Below are 18,353 nucleotides of genomic sequence, written 5' to 3' on the forward strand. Positions count from 1 at the left end.
AAATATGATCATTGTGTGTATTTACGCAAGCTACAAGATGGATCATATATATATATATCTATATCTTCTTCTTTATGTTGATGATATGTTGATAGCTTCCAGAAGTCAGACAGAAATTACGAAACTAAAGACTCAATTGAACAAGGAGTTTGAGATGAAGGATTTTGGTGAAGCGAAGAAGATTCTAGGCATGGAGATATCAAGGGATAAGAAATTAGGGAGGCTTTGTTTGTCTCAGAAAGAATATCTGAGGAAGGTACTAAAATATTTTGGCGTGAATGAGAAGTCAAAACCAGTTAGTACACCTCTTGCTCCTCATTTCAAGCTTGGTGCATCCATGTCACCTAAGGATGATGTAGAACGAGAATACATGTCAAAGGTTCTGTATGAAAGTGTTGTTAGTAGCTTGATAAATGCAATGGTGTGTACGAGATCCGATGTTTCACAGGCAGTTGGGGTTGTGAGCAGGTATATGCATGATCCTGGAAAGGAGCATTGGCAAGCTGTGAAATGTATTATGCTGTATATTCTGAACACTGTAGATGTTGGTTTGGTCTTTCAGCAGGACACACAAGATGGTCAGTGTGTAGTTAGGTATTGTGATTCAGACTATGCAGGTGATTTGGACAAGCGTCGATCAACTACTGGTTATGTGTTTACATTTGCAAAGGCACCAGTCAGTTGGAAGTCCACCTTACAGTCAACAGTGGCTTTGTCTACTACAGCGGCAGAGTATATGGCAGTTACAGAGGTTGTGAAGGAGGCAATTTGGCTTCAAGGGTTGCTTGGTGAATTGGAAATGGAACAGAAGCACATCAAAGTGCACTGTGACAGTCAGAGTGCTATTCATTTAGCAAAGAACCAGGTTTACCAGGCAAGGACGAAGCACATCGATGTTCGATATCACTTTGTAAGAGAGATTCTAAAAGAAGGTGGAGTCATAATCCAAAAGATTCGGACCACTGAGAATCCTGCTGATATGTTGACAAAAGTGGTAACTGCGGTCAAGTTTAAACATTGTTTAGACTTGGTCAATATTGTTACAAATTGAAAGATGAATTTGCAGACACTACTGAAGATTGGATTTTTTAGAGATGTGTGTGGAATTTGCTAAGGTGGAGATTTGTTGGTTTTTTGGCAAAATCCCACATTGGTTGTGTATAAGGAGAAGGGGAAATTCTTTTGTTATAAATAGAGCCCTCCTCCTCCTTAATTAAGCATCCAACAAATATAAGTATTCTTCACTATTAAAGGCTATTTGTACTCTCTCTCTTTATAATATTTCATCTATTAGTGAAATATTATTTTAGTAGTGTTCGAGGATATATGCATAATTTTGGTCGAACCTCGTTAAATTTTGGTGTTCTCTTTTATGTCTATTTAATAGCTATTGTCAGATATAGTTGTTGTTAATTATTGTCCTATTAAAATTACTTGTCTTGATAGTTCTGTCTAAGAAAAGTGGGTTTTAAGAGGGACCAATGTGACCCCTCCTCTTTCCTGTGAATCTACATTGGGGTGATTTTTAGTACAATCGTTTTCACACTAGTCACTTAGATAATAGTTTTCAATGTGAATTTATTATTAGAGAAAATAACCTCAGTGACCAAAAATGCCTTATAATATACGATTTTAACCAACTTTTTTTGGATTCGCCAAAATGACCAACTAAATCGCAATGCGATCGATAATTCACAACGCGATCTCTGGTATCACAAATCAGTTTCCAGATTCGCAACGCGATTCTGACTATCGCATTGCGATTTCCCAAATTCGCATTGCAATTTTCCTAATTCGCAATGCGAATACGTAAATCGCAACGCGATTACGTAAATCGTAATGCGAATTAGGAAAATCGCAATGCGAATACGTAAATCGCAACGCGATTACGTAAATCGCAATGCGAATTAGGAAAATCGCAATGCGAATACGTAAATCGCAATATGAATTAGTAAAATCATAATGCGATTTACATAGCGCCATTCGTACTAACGCGTATTTTTTTTTCAAATTTCAAACAAGAATTTCTTAATATATCAGAAACTGAACCGTCCATAGTATATCCCGTAATCGCAACTCATAACCTAAAACCTAAAATCACAACTCAGTCCCATCTCCATCTCTCACTCTCTACGGCGAAATCCGTCCCCATCTCCGAAGATTTCCGTCCCCATCGCCAGCGAAATCCCTCACAACCATTCACGGTCAGAAATCCCTCACAATCATTCAGAAATGGAAAATTAACCTCCAAGGGTTAGTTTTTTTAATTATTTTTATTTTGAAATTTTTTGCATTATTTTAGGTTTTTCATATTGAAATTGATGATAAGTTTACTGGTAATTTCAATAATAGATTAACCATTTCACTTAGATTTCTTATTAAATTCATTCGATTGCTGCCAATACTGCTAAATTGTTTAGTCTTTAACCCTGTGAAGTTAGTATTTGTCTTTGTTTTGTCTTTTGGTTAAAATAATGCAGAAGAATAATAGTTTCTAAACTTAAAATCGCAACATGAAAATGAAAATCGCAACACGAAAATGACTATCGCAACGAGATAATCGCAACGCGAAATAAAAATCGCAACGAGATAATCGCAACGCGAAACCAAAATCGCATTGCGATTTTCATTTCGCGTTGCGATTCTCTCGTTGCGATAGTAATTTCCGCGTTTCGATTTTCATTCTCTCGTTGCGATTTTCATTTCAACCAAAAGACAAAACAGTGTTGCAAATTTTAGTTTCAAGAATAAACTACTATTTATGTTTATTGTTTTTGGTATATCTTCACATTGTAGTTTTTGGTATATCTAACTTGGTATGTTTATTGTTTTTGTATAAATATTTTTTGGCTTCATTGACATTAAGGAATGAGAAAATAACCTCAGTGACCAAAAATGCCTTATAATATACGATTTTAACCAACTTTTTTTGGATTCGCCAAAATGACCAACTAAATCGCAATGCGATCGATAATTCGCAACGCGATCTCGGGTATCGCAAATCAGTTTCCAGATTCGCAACGCGATTCTAACTATCGCATTGCGATTTCTCAAATTCGCATTGCGATTTTCCTAATTCGCAATGCGAATACGTAAATCGCAACGCGAATACGTAAATCGCAACGCGATTACGTAAATCGCAATGCGAATTAGGAAAATCGCAATGTAAATACGTAAATCGCAATGCGATTTACAGCGCCATTCGTATTAATGTGTATTTTTTTTCAAATTCAAAACACGAATTTCTTAATATATCAGAAACTGAACCGTCCACAGTATATCCCGTAATCGCAACTCATAACCTAAAACCTAAAATCACAACTCAGTCTCATCTCCATCTCTCACTCTCTTCGGTGAAATCCGTCCCCATCACCAAAGATTTCCGTCCCCATCGCCGGCGAAATCCCTCACAACCATTCACGGTCAGAAATCCCTCACAATCATTCAGAAATGGAAAATCAACCTCCGATGGTTAGTTTTTTTAATTATTTTTATTTTGAAATTTTTGCATTATTTTAGGTTTTTCATATTGAAATTGATGATAAGTTACTGGTAATTTCAATAATAGATTAACCATTTCACTTAGATTTCTTATTAAATTCATTCGATTGCTGCCAATACTGCTAAATTATTTAGTCTTTAACCCTGTGAAGTTAGTATTTGTCTTTGTTTTGTCTTTTGGTTGAAGTAATGCAGAAGAATAATAGTTTCTAAACTTAAAATCGCAATATGAAAATGAAAATCGAAACACGAAAATGACTATCGCAACGAGAGAAATGAAAATCGCAACGAGATAATCGCAACGCGAAACCAAAATCGCATTGCGATTTTCATTTCGCGTTGCAATTCTCTCGTTGCGATTTTCATTTCGCGTTGCGATAGTCATTTACGCGTTGAGATTTTCATTCTCTCGTTGCGATTTTCATTTCAACCAAAAGACAAAACATTGTTGCAAATTTTAGTTTCAAGAATAAACTACTATTTATGTTTATTGTTTTTGGTATATCTTCACAGTGTAGTTTTTGGTATATCTAACTTGGTATGTTTATTGTTTTTGTAGAAATTTTTTTCGGCTTCATTGACATTAAGGAATAAAGTTAGCCTAGCCACTACAATTGCTTCAAAGCTTTCACCAAACTTGATCCTTTGAAATTCTTAATGGAATCACCAGCTTTGACAGGCAGAATGGCTAGATGGCAGATGTTATTATCCGAGTTTGATATTGTATATGTCAACCAAAAAGCAATAAAAGGAACTATAATAGTTGATTTTTTGGCCAGTCGTGTATCGAATGATTATCAGCCTTTGAGTTTTAATTTTCCAGATGAAGATTTGTTGTGCATATCCATGAATGAAGAAGTCGGAACAAATGCTACATCTGCATCTTGGAAGCTTTACTTTGACGGAGCATCCAACGCCTTGGGACGAGGAATTGGGGCAGTGTTAATTTCTCCAGAAAATATTTATTATCCCTTTACAAGTAGACTGGAGTTCTTTTGCACTAATAACATGGCGGAATATGAAGATTGTGTCATGGGATTGAAAGCAGCTATAGAAAGAAAAATCAAATATCTCAAGATATATGTAGATTCATCGTTAGTGGTGTATCAATTACGAGGTGAATGGGAAACAAAAGATCCCAAATTGTTGGAATACCGAAATTTTACCCTCAAATTAGTGAAAGAATTTGAGAAAGTCACCTTCAATTATCTCCCTCGAGAAGAAAATCAAATGGCAGATGCTTTGGCTACATTAGCTGCTATGTTTCAGGTAACTAAGAAAGTTGATATGATGCCAATCAAAATGAAAGTATATGAAATTCCTGCACATTGTTATAGTGTGGAAGAAGAGGTAGATGGTAAACCATGGTATTATGATATCCTGCAATATATTAAAAATCAAAGTTATCCACAAAATGCATCTGAAATTGATAAAAGAACCTTGAGAAGAATGGCTGCTGGATATTTTCTTGATGGCGAGATTATGTATAGAAGAAGCAATGATCAAATGCTATTAAGATGTTTAAATACCAGCGAATCCAGAAGCATCATTGAAGAAGTACATAGTGGAATATGTGGAACACATGCAAATGGTCTTTCCATGGCCAGAAAAATAATGAGATATGGATACTATTGGGCTACCATGCACACAGATTGCATTGATTATGCAAGGAAATGTCATAAATGCCAGATATATGCAGACAAGATTCATGTACCCCCATCTCCTTTACATGTAACGACAACACCCTGGCCATTTTCTATGTGGGGAATAAATGTCATTGGGGCAATCACACCAAAAGCATCGAATGGACATTGCTTTATCCTTGTGGCAATTGATTATTTTACCAAATGGGTTGAAGCTACTTCATATGCCAATATTAAGAGGTCCACAGTCTGCAAATTTATAAAGAAAGAGATAATTTGCCGGTATGGCCTACCAAAAAGGATCATTACAGATAATGCTCTGAACCTGAACAACAAAATGATGACCGAACTTTGTGCACAGTTTAAGATCAAACATGCAAACTCAGTGGCATATCGTCCAAAGATGAATGAGGCAGTTGAAGCAGCAAATAAGAACATCAAGAGAATCATTACAAAGACCACTGAAACTTACAAAGATTGACACGATAATTTACCTTTTGCTTTATATGCATACCGAACTACTGTTCGAACATCAACTGGAGCAACACCTTTTTCTTTAGTCTACGGGATGAAAGCAGTCTTACTAATTGAAGTTGAGATTCCATCACTTCGAATGTTGAGAGAAACAAAATTGGATGAATCTGAATGGATCCAAGCTAGATTTGATCAATTGAACCTTATTGAGGAGAAAAGATTGAAAGCTATTTGCCATGGAGAGATGTATCAGAAATGGATGATGAAGTCTCATGATAAGAAAGTACATCCAAGAGAATTCCAAGAGGGTGATTTAGTACTAAAAAAGATCTTGCCTATACATAAAGATTTCCGTGGGAAATGGATGCCTAATTGGGAAGGGCCATACGTTGTAAAAAAGGCCTTTTCCGGAGGAGCGTTGATCTTGGCAGAAATGGATGGAAAAATTCTGAGAAATCCAATAAACTCGGATTCTGTCAAGAAATATTATGCTTGAACAAAAAAAGAAAAAAAAGGAAAAAAAAAAGAAGAAAAAGAAAAAAGAGGGGGTCAAGATGAAAACCCACAAAGGGCATCTTGTAACCAAAGGAAGGATTTGAGTTGAAAACCTGAATGGGCGGCTCAAATGAATATTGATATTAGGCAATTGAACCCTCTTAAGATTTTGATAGTTTGGGAGAAACTTCACATCTACAAGCATTTTGACAACGTTTCCAGACAAAAGCTTACATCAGTACTCTAAATTGTGTCAATTTGATTAATTTAGAAATACTTATGCTAATAATTTGTTGAGTCACTTGAATTTTTATCATTCCTATGCTTGTCATAACTTTGAATACAATTCTATCTATTTATTAATAAATTCCAAGTTTATTTTCTTCAAATTCAATTTATTTGAGATTCAATTTATTTTCGAAAATTCAATTTATTCTTTTATTTTATAAATGAATTAACATAATTTTGAAATAAGTTAAAGATTTCTGAATATCACTTTATGTTAATACTTTTAAAGGCATGGAATACAAAGTAAGCAAATTATCACCATCATAAAGCCATGAACAAGTCATTACCTGCACTCTGGTTATACCGTGATGCTGGCTCAAGTCTTGATACATCATTGCTACTTCTTCTATGCCGATCAATTTCTTTGTCAAGATGATACTCATTATGTCCTTCAGAAAATTGTTGAATTTGAATTTGAGGACTTATAGCACAAAATAAAACATTGGAACAAAATCTACCCTTATAGGCTTTTTATATAGGGTAACATTGGTTACAGGATTCAAAAAGTTGAAGATGACAAAATTTACTGTCAACTAAACCGTTCCATGATTCAAAAAGAGTGGGATATATTGGAGCAGCAGAAGAGACAGTTTGTTGTAGCAATCGTTGCAAGTAAATGCACCAACAAAAATCTTCAAGCCCGTCACAATGATGTTTATTTCTTCCAGTAAGGTTGTTACGCTGGATGCCACCGACAACAAGGTCGAGTCCGTTAAATCTACTCATCAATTGCTCCAACCGATCATCATTCAGTTCTTTCACATCTGTTTTCAAAAGTATGCCAAGACAGTAAAAGGTAACTTCTGCATCATTGATCCCAGAGAAAAGAGACAAGACAATGAAACCACCATGGAACATGTCTCTATACAGATCCTCGTGTATGGTTTTTTAGGGAAACCTAGAAGCATTTCCACCTCATCATATTCAAGTGGAACAATTTTATTCCTTCCAACCCATACCAGATTCCATTTTCAGCACTCATCAAGAACATACTTTTGGACACTCGAAGGTGGCTCATCGTCATAAGCTTCAAGAGCCTTACAAATCCTTTCTGTCAATTTGGCACTTCCTGTACATGTTTATAAACAGTTCAACTTTGTTCTTGGATCCCAGGAAGACCATTATTTCTTTGTCAATGGAAAAATATCATGTATAGTGCGTGGAAAAAACAAGATAAAAAGAAATCTGTTCTCAATTGGCAGAATTATGAATATAGCCCTTTTCAGTGTAGTAGCATGAAAATGCTTCGAATCTACAAATTCTGGCTCTACATCAAATAAGTACTATGATATTCCAGTCCAAACATTAATTGGAGCAAGTGCCATGTGCTCATAGTAGAAATAAGAAAACCCAATAGCATCTTCTGGAAGTGTCCTTTGAGTTATCTGATTTGATTTGGTATGAACCCCAAAATCAATCATTGGATTTGAAAGATGAATTTGCTCATAGTACAAATAAAAAGACCCAATAGCATCTTCTGGAAGTGTTCTTTGAGTTATCTGATCTGGTTCGGTAGGAACCACAGAACCAATCATTAGAATTGAAAGATGGACTGCATGATCGTCTTCATTAAGAAGCTTCTTTTCAAGCTTCTTCTGCTTCTTTTTTTTAAGAAAATCATAGCCCAAGTTTCTCCTTTTCTTGTAATTGGGATCATTGCATAATGACTTCCTATCTTTTACCGGAAGAAGTATGTCAGCATCCTTAGCCATTTGAGCAGCACATATAAAATTTGTCAACTCTGCAATTGATGAATCAGGATTATATCTCTATGACTATTGAAGACATAGCATTTGAGTATCCCATTTTCATCAAGTATAACAGTTTATTCTCCTCATCAGAATCAGAATTCAAGATTTCCTCGGTATCAAAAAAACTATCAATATCTGTGAAATCATCTTGAAAGATCACTTCATAATCAAATGAGTTGTTATCAGAATCAACATGTTGCATGAATGCGAGCTTTTCAAGAGCCTATACTATTGAGTTTTATTCTCAAGAGATTTTGTGACATTATATCTACATCTACATTTGTCAAAGATGATAGATTCTCTGATTTGAAGAAGAAAGATTTATTGGGTTTCTACACAACTGAAGAAATACTCAGTTCACCAATTTGAAATCAAATAAACTTAAAATTCATGCATCATATTTAGGCATTTGCAAAAATAGGTGCATTTTCATTTTTTTTATCCATGTTGAATTTTAACAGGAATTTCAAAGATTTTAGCAAAGATTAAAATCCATCATTCAGTGGATCAACATTTCCAGTTCGAGTTCATAATGAGAAGAACTTGTTCAACTTTTTGCTTAAATTCATCACTCGGTGGAACAGCAGTACCAGTTAGAGTTCATAATGAGAAGAACTCGTCATCTGAAGAAGAAAGAAGAAATTCATAATGAGAAGAATTTGTTCAACCTTTTGTTTGAATTCATCATTTGATGGATCAACATTGCTAGGTAGAGTTCATAATGAGAAGAACTCGTCATCTGAAGAAGAAAGAAGAAATTCATAATGAGAAGAATTTGTTCAACCTTTTGCTAAATCCATCACTTGATGGATTAGCTTTTCCAGAGAAAGTTCATAATAAGAAGAATTCATCTGAAGAAGAAGTTCACAATGAGAAGAGCTTGTTCAACCTTTTGCATAATTCTATTACAGAAAGAGATAGATTAGCATCAACCTTTCCAGAGAAAGTTCATAATGAGAAGAACTCATCTGAAAAAGAAAGAAGAAGTTCATAATGAGAAGAGCTTATTCAACCTTTTGAATGACTCTATCACAGAAGGAAATAGGTCAACATCATCCCCAGCGGAAAGTTCATAATGAGAAGAACTCATCTGAAGAAAGAGAAGAATTTATTCAACATCTCCATCATAATCAAGTGAAGCCAAATGGATAAAAAAATTTATCTTTTTCGTCTTTGCTCTATTCTTGTTAACACAAGAATGAGCAAAGAGGGGCAGCTGAAGATACTAACTTTTTTACCCATTTTTATTTATTTATTATTATTATTATTATTATTATTATTATAATTATTATATATATTATTATTATTATTATTAAATATATATATATATAATTACAAGCCCAAATCCCAGGCCCAACCAGAACCGGCCCAAACCTAAAAGGAAACCCTAAACATTTGGGGTTTCAGTTAGGGTTTCTAAACCCTAGCTCTAGTCGCCGCCTCAATCTCATCCGTTGGATCTGAGAGATCCAACGGCCCACACTCCTCCATATGCAAACCCTAGGGTATGATACCCTAGGGCCATGCGGCCACCGCAGCTACTCCCACCATCTCCACCGCTGCCACGTCTCGTCGAAGGCTTCCAGAAGAGCCACTCCAGCCGCGCACGTTGCCTTCAACGGTGAGTCACCACTGGAATTTCAGTGACTCACCGAACTCTACTCTTTTACCCGGTCCGAGACAAGCGCCGGTGATGGCTATAAAGCCATCACCCAACCTGCAAAGAAAACACGGCAACCAACAAAGCAAAGAAAAAAAAACAAGAAAAAAGCAAGCAAACCAGTAACCACAAACAAAAAAGCAAGGAGAAAACGGAGAAAACTTACCGGGGAAGACAACGCCTTGATCGGAGTCACCATCGGCCTCCAAACGTCACCAACAACCTTCGAAAACCGAAGGTATTTTCCTAGATTTGCTCCGATCGGGAGCTATTTAAGAGAAATGAGCACCGGAACCGTCATTAGGACGGTCCGATCTACGTTTTAGTGTAAAAAAAAATTTCGGCCACCGAAGGCAGTGGTCGGCGGTGGGGTTAACGCCGGCAAACGACTGTCGGCCGGTGTGCTTCTCTCTGTTTTAGAGAGAAGCGAGAGAGTTTTAAACTCTCTCAAAGAAGAGAGAGAAAGGGAAACCGAGAAATGAGAGAGCTGGCCCAAAGGGCCAGCCGTTTCTGGCTTTAAATAGCAATTCCCGAACGACGCCGTTTTGGGGAGGGCTATTTGTGTAATTTTTTAAATGTTAAATCACGTCCGTTGTCCCTCTATCTTATATGTTTTATATTTTAGTCACTGAATCAAATTTTTGATCCTTTTAATTTGGTCTCTAAATTTTATTTATTTATATTTTAGCCATTAACCGTAATTATAAATATTTTAGATAAAATACGTATTTAGTCCCTTAGTTTTAATAAATAATATTTTAATCCTGAGTATATATTTTTAATTTATTTTAATCTGATATTCGAATTTTATATAATTTTATTTTAGTCACCAAATTAATAAATAAGGAATATAGCATGTTTAATCCCTATAATTTTAAATAATTAATTATGAATTAGGTATTTAATTTTATTAAATAATAATTTAGTCACTAATTTTAAATATTTTCATTTATTATAAAGTTTTACTGTTTTTAATATATAGTTCTAATTTTATTTTTATTGATTATTTATGTTTTAATTTTACCTGTTTATATTTAATATTATTTTTATTATTATATAGTCATATAAATATATATAATAAATAATAATTTATATTAAATCTTAATTTGATTTTACATAAATTATGTTTTTATATATTTATTTTTCAATATCAAAGAAAAGGGCAGTCTTAATACAACTGGATGTCCTATTCTGGTATTTTAAAATTAAATATTACGATAAAAAATTATAATTTATTTTTTATTTATTAATATCAAAGAAAAGAGATGTCTTAAGGCACCTAGAAGTCCTTTTCTGATATTTCTAAATAAATAAATATTTTATTTATAAATATATAAAATTAATTATAATTTTAAAATAATAGGATTTAAATTAAATATATCTTTGAATTTTTAAATTTCTAATAATAGAGACAATTTATAATTAAAAAGTATCAATTTTGGGCGTTGTAGGGGTGCTAATCCTTCCCTAAACGTAACTGACAACGAATCCCTTTTTATCATTAAAAAGAATGAATTTTTGGTTAAAATGCAGATCAGTTTATCTTTTAACCGATGTTTTCTTAAATACTCTTTTAAAAGATAATTTTTTAGGTATTCGACCTACCTGACCCAAAAGGCCGATGGCGACTCCCAAATTAAAAAAAAATCAAAATCATTAATTTATTCACATCTTTTTTCCCGCCAAATAAAAATTCGTGCCCGGACGAAAACCGGTTACGACACTTACCATTCATTTCATTGGAAGCTTGTCACGTGAGGATTATTTTCTTCTTATTTTATTTATCTTTTTATTTACTGTTTTTACCATTTCTCATTGCCTCAACATTTCACCATACTCAATATTAAACATCCATCATTGCCACTGCATTTCCATTTGCTACACCATCACACCATCAATCCGCATCCACCAGCATACACATATCCATTGCCGTGACATTTGTATTTATCAAGACTAACTATACTTAAATAGAATATTGCATTGCTTTGGTTAGACTTTTGTGATTTCACCCAATCCCTGTGGAGACGATACTCACTCATCATTATATTACTTGAGTGATTGTGTATACTTGCACATTATTTGCGTATATTTTTATAGTACTCACAACACGCGAACAAGTTTTTGGCGCCGTTGCCGGGGATTGGCAGCCTGAAGTTATTTAGTTTTGCCAGAGCATTTTATTTTGTTTTGCATTTTTATTTTTTGTATAGTTTACTTGATATTTTTGTTTTATTTTTCAGGTTTATTTAGTGTATGCCTAGAAGAAATTCTGAAGAGCCTTTGGAACCAATAGAACCTGAGATTGAAAGACTCTTTAGAAGAAGAAGACGTGCTAAAGGAAATATGTATCAGATTGGAAACCAAGGCATTGGTCAAGATGACGGAAATCAGAATGCCGCAGCATTAAACAATGCTGAACCTGCTATCAGGCCTCGTGTTATTCGAGATCATTTAAATCCGATGCTGGATGATCTGAATCCTGGGATTGTGGCACCCGAAATTCAAGCTGCACATTTCGAGCTGAAACCAGTCATGTTCAACATGTTGAATTCCATTGGGCAGTTTGGGGGTATGCCAACTGAAGATGCCAGGCAGCACATTCGTAATTTTCTGGAAGTTTGTGATTCTTTCCGCCAAGAAGGAGTGCATGAGGATTTTCTGAAATTAAAGCTTTTTCCGTATTCATTGCATGACCGAGCAAGAGCTTGGTTGAGTGGTGTACCAGCTGGTTCGATGGAATCATGGGCCGATCTTTGCAATAGCTTCTTATTGAGGTACAACCCACCAAACATGAATACGCAGCTAAGGAATGAAATATCATCTTTTCGCCAGGGCGACGACGAATCCATGTATGAGTGTTGGGATCGTTACAAGAGTTTGCTTCGAAAGTGTTCAAATCATGGTTTTCATGATTGGACTCAAGTAGTCATGTTCTATAATGGAGTCAATGCACCCACGAGGATGTTACTGGATGCCTCGGCAAATGGGACATTGCTGGACAAATCACCTACGGAGGCGTTTGCTATCTTGGACAGAATTGCTAACAATGATTATCAATTTCCTTCCTCAAGACTTGGGAGTGGGAGGAGAGCACCTGTAGCATTCGAGTTAGAAGCCAAAGATTTGGTGTCCGCTCAACTCTCCGCTATTACTAATATGTTGAAGAACTTACAATGTTCCACTGATGTGAAGGAAGTGAAAACAACTAATCTGGCATGTCTGTTATGCCAAGGCAATCATCACGAGAGCGAATGCCCAACCAACCATGAGTCCATCAACTTTGTAGGCAATTACAATCGAGGCAGCAACAATCCTTACTCAAACACTTATAATGTTGGATGGCGTCAACATCCTAATTTTTCATGGGGAAATCAAGGAGCCCATAATGCTAATCAACTTACTAGGCAGCAGAATCACAATGAGCCTCAAGGTTACCAAAATGATATGCCATGGCATAATGCTAACAAAGGAGCTTCATCTTCAGCGAGCATAAGTTCCTTAGAAGCTACAATTCAAGAATTCATATCTACTACGAAGACAATGCTGCAAGACCATTCTACTTCAATTAAGAATCAAGGAGCTTTACTTCATAGTCAAGGCGCCTTACTTCAAAGCCATAGCTCGTCTCTGAGAGCTTTGGAAGGTCAAGTTGGTCAGATTGCTACGGCATTGCAAGAGCGTCAGCAATGATGTTTTCCAAGTGATACTGAAGTCACTAAAGGGCCTGGAAAAGAGCACTACAATGTGTTAACTCTTAGGAGTGGAACACAAATCAATCGACAAGTCAAGGATAGTGGGCCACAACAAGATGATTCTAATCCCACTAATGAAGCTGAATTACAAGATGATAGAGTTTCTGAGAAGGACAAGGAGGAGGATTCTGCCAAGGTACCAGATTCTGATGCCAAGGCAAAAGAAAATTCTATTCCTACAGCTAAGGAAGCTAGACCTCCCCCACCCTTCCCGCAAAGATTGAAGAAGCACAATGATGAAGTTCAGTTCAAGAAGTTCGTAGACATTCTTGATCAGCTCCATATCAATATACCTCTCTTGGAAGCTGTTGAACAGATGCCGATGTATGCCAAATTTCTGAAGGACATCTGTACCAAGAAAAGGAAAGTAGAGATTGTTGCCACGGCAACAGAAATTTGTTCTTCATTGAGTAAGTTGCCGCCAAAGAGAAATGATCCAGGCAGCTTCATTATTCCTTGTTCAATTGGAGCTAATTTCGTTGGAAAGGCTTTATGTGATCTTGGTTCAAGCGTCAACTTAATGCCGAAATCGATATTCTTAAAGCTTGGCATAGGAGATGCAAGACCCACCTCAGTTGTTTTACAACTTACCGACAAATCCCATGTTAAACCTGAAGGGAGAGTCGAGGATGTCATAGTAAGGGTGGACAAGTTTGTGTTTCCAGTCGACTTCTTAATTATGGACTGCGAAGTTGATGCCAAGGCACCAATCATTCTGGGAAGACCTTTCCTAGCCACTGGACGTATCTTGATAGACTGTGAAAAAGGTGAACTCACCATGAGAGTGGCTGATCAGTGTGTGACTGTCAATGTTTTTAGAACGCTCAAATATGTTGATGACACTAAAGAATGCCAAGGCATTTCTGAATTGAACTCAGTGATTGAAGAAGAGACTGAACATCTTTGCCAGAATAACTTCATTCAGCTAGCAGAAAATGAATATTGGGTGAATGATGAAAGCTTAGTGGAGTCCGACGATTTTCCAATTTTGGAGGAGCAATCTAGCTTAGTAAAAGTTAGATCAGGTATGAATTTTGAACCTCTGAATTTTGATGAATTCATTTCTCCTAAGCCTTCATTATTGCATGCACCCAATCTAGAGCTTAAGACTTTGCCAGGGCATCTTAAATATGCTTACTTAGGTAGCGATGAGACTTTACCGGTGATTATTTCCGCTAACCTTACTGCTAACCAAGAGCAAAGTTTGTTAAGTGTTTTGATGCAGCATAAGAAAGCAATTGGTTGGACTATGGCTGATTTAAAAGGCATTAGTCCCACGATCTGCATGCACAAGATTCTGCTAGAAGATTGCCACGGCAATTCAATTGAACCACAAAGAAGACTCAACCCTGTTATGAAGCAAGTGGTGATGAAAGAAATTCTGAAATGGCTTGATGCTAGAGTGATCTACCCTATCTCCAATAGCTCATGGATGAGCCCTGTCCAATGTGTTCCGAAGAAAGGAGGCACGACGGTGGTTACGAATGAGGATAATGAGCTATTACCCACTCGCACTGTGACCGGATGGAGGATATGTATGGACTATAGAAAACTCAACAAAGCTACGAAGAAGGACCACTTTCCTCTACCTTTCATCGACCAAATGTTGGATCGATTGGCCAGCAAAGCATTCTATTGCTTTTTGGATGGATACTCGGGGTACAATCAAATTTCCATCGCACCAGAGGACCAGGAGAAGACTACATTTACTTGTCCCTATGGCACTTTTTCCTTTAGGAGGATGCCTTTTGGACTCTGTAATGCCCCGGCAACGTTTCAGCGCTGTATGCAATCTATATTTTCAGATATGGTTGAGGATTTTATGGAGATCTTCATGGACAATTTTTCTGTTTGTGGGGATGATTTTGAACGATGCCTCGGCAATTTAGCAAAATTTCTCAAGAGATGCGAGGAGGCTGAGTTGGTCTTAAACTGGGAAAATGTCACTTCATGGTGACTGAAGGCATTGTATTAGGCCACAAAATTTCACACAAGGGTATTGAGGTGGACAAGGCGAAAATTGAAGTGATTGAGAAGTTGCCACCACCAACTTCGTTCAAGGGAATAAGAAGTTTTCTTGGACATGCTGGATTCTATAGAAGGTTTATCAAAGACTTCTCCAAGATTTCTAAACCCTTGTGCACATTGCTTCAACAAAACCAACCCTTTGTGTTTGACGAATTATGCCTCGACGTATTTACTGAGCTAAAGCAACAACTGATCTCGGCACCCATTGTAGTCTCTCCCGACTGGACATCACCATTTGAGCTGATGTGTGATGCAAGCAATTATGTCGTAGGAGCTGTTTTGGGGCAACGCCGAGGTAAAATCTTTCATATTATTTATTACTCTAGCCACACTTTAAATGAAGCACAATTGAACTACACCACCAATGAGAAAGAATTACTTGCCGTAGTATTTGCTTTTGATAAATTTAGACCTTACCTAATAGGCACTAAAGTTATTGTTCACACTGATCATTCGGCTATAAAATACTTAGTGAACAAAAAGGATGCCAAGCCTAGACTTATTAGGTGGATCTTACTTTTGCAAGAATTTGACTTAGAGGTGGTAGATAGAAAAGGAATTGTGCCTTTTGATTTGAATGCCATGACACTTATCTAGGCTAGAGAACAATTCTGAATGCCATGACACTGTAGATATCCAAGAGGAATTTCCTGATGAGAAAATTTTATATGACGCGGCAATCCCGTGGTACGCTGACCTTGTTAATTTTCTTGTTGGTGGAATTGTGCCTTTTGATTTGAATAGTCAAGCTAAAAACAAGTTCAAGCACGATACAAGGCACTATTTTTGGGATGAGCCATATCTGTTCAAACATTGTGCCGATCAGCTCATTAGACGATGTGTACCCGAAGAGGAGCAAAGTGATATTTTGTACCATTGTCATTCGGCCCCAAGTGGAGGCCATTTTGGTGGAGCAAGGACTGCTGCTAAGGTCTTGCAATCAGGCTTTTACTGGCCAACTTTGTTTAGAGACGCCCAAGTATTTTACAAAGGATGTGATAGATGCCAACGAACGGGAAACATCTCCAGACGACATGAGATGCCGCTGCAAAATATTTTGGAGATAGAGCTGTTTGATGTGTGGTGCATTGATTTCATGGGACCATTCCCATCTTCTGAAGGAAAATTATATATATTGCTTGCTGTGGATTATGTGTCAAAGTGGGTGAAAGCACTAGCAACATCAAGGAATGACTCCAAGACCGTACTCAAGTGTTTGCACAAGTATATTTTCACTCGGTTTGGAGTACCTCGTGCTATCATCAGTGATGAAGGAACCCATTTTGATAACAAGTTGATTGCCAAGGCATTGCTGAGATATGGAGTTCGACACAATATTGCCACGGCATATCATCCGTAGACAAATGGCCAAGCTGAGATATCTAATCGAGAGATCAACCAGATTTTAGAGAAAGTGGTGAACCCAAAGCGAAAGGATTGGTCGCCAAAGTTGGATGAACACTTTGGGCGTACAGAACAGCATTTAAAACTCCTTTGGGGATGTCACCCTTCAAGCTAGTATATGGGAAAGCTTGTCATCTCCCGGTTGAGCTTGAACATAAAGCTTATTGGGCTATCAAGCGATTGAATTTCGATGCTCAACTAGCTGGGGAGCAGAGATTATTAGAACTTAATGAAATGGAAGAGTTTAGAGCACAAGCATATGAGAATGCTCGGGTATACAAGGAGAAAACCAAGAAGTGGCATGACCAAAAACTGATGCCACGGCATTTTCATGTGGGGCAACAAGTCTTGCTTTACAACTCCAGACTTAAACTCTTTCCTGGGAAGCTAAAATCTCGATGGTCAGGGCCATTTGAGGTGCATTATGTATATCCCCATGGAGCTGTTGACATCAAGAGAATAAACAATGGGAAGATCTTCAAGGTCAATGGTCAGTGTCTGAGAGCCTACAATGGAATTCCACCACCGCACAACAAGGACGTGTTACGGCTGCACGATACTAAAGCGTGCCCAGAGGAGAACCAAAATTCGATGCCTCGGCATGGAATTTGTGTCTGTGCATAAATAAAATTTAACATTCAAGTTTTTTCTTTAGTTTTATTTTATTTTATTTTGTAATTAATTTTTGATCTGATTTGTAGGGACCACATTGCTGCAAACCGTACAAGGAGCGGTTACCAAAGGGAGGAAAGGACAAAGCATTAATTGGAGAGATATTCTTTTGATTTGTTTCTTTTTATTTAATTTAATTTCTGACATTTACTTTTCTCTTTCCACAGTTTTTGTCCCATCATCATCATTGCTTTTTGCCAGTTTTTCCTTCCCCATACACGCACAACCCCCACCCACTAATTTCTCTCTTAACCGTCCTATCACCCCTTTTCCTTCTTAAATTTTTAACTTTTTCTTTTATCTTTCATTATTAATTTTTCTCTTTCATTTTAACTTTTACCTTTTCTCTTTCTTTCATTCATCTTCTTTCTTTGTTATTTCTCCATAGCTGAAATACATCCAAGTTTTTAAAGCTTTCAAAAGCTTCTTCCTATTTCATTTTTCTTACATCAAAAACACTGAAAATGGTGCGCTCAAGACCGGCTCCAACCGACACGACCGCTTGCAACAGTTTGAGAACGATGAGGCTAAGGTTCGGTTCCAAAACTTCAAGAACCGAAAACTTTTTTTTGAGTTGGGATTTATTTTTATCGAGGAAACCGATGGTGGTTTTGGACCCGAAGTTATGGACATCGTGACGCCACTCAAGTGGCAAAAGTTTGCCCGTCATCCTGGTTCGGTGAAC

The sequence above is a fragment of the Hibiscus syriacus genome, unplaced genomic scaffold (assembly GCF_006381635.1).
Source record: "Hibiscus syriacus cultivar Baekdansim isolate YM2019G1 unplaced genomic scaffold, ASM638163v2 tig00110429_pilon, whole genome shotgun sequence".
NCBI lineage: Eukaryota > Viridiplantae > Streptophyta > Magnoliopsida > Malvales > Malvaceae > Hibiscus > Hibiscus syriacus.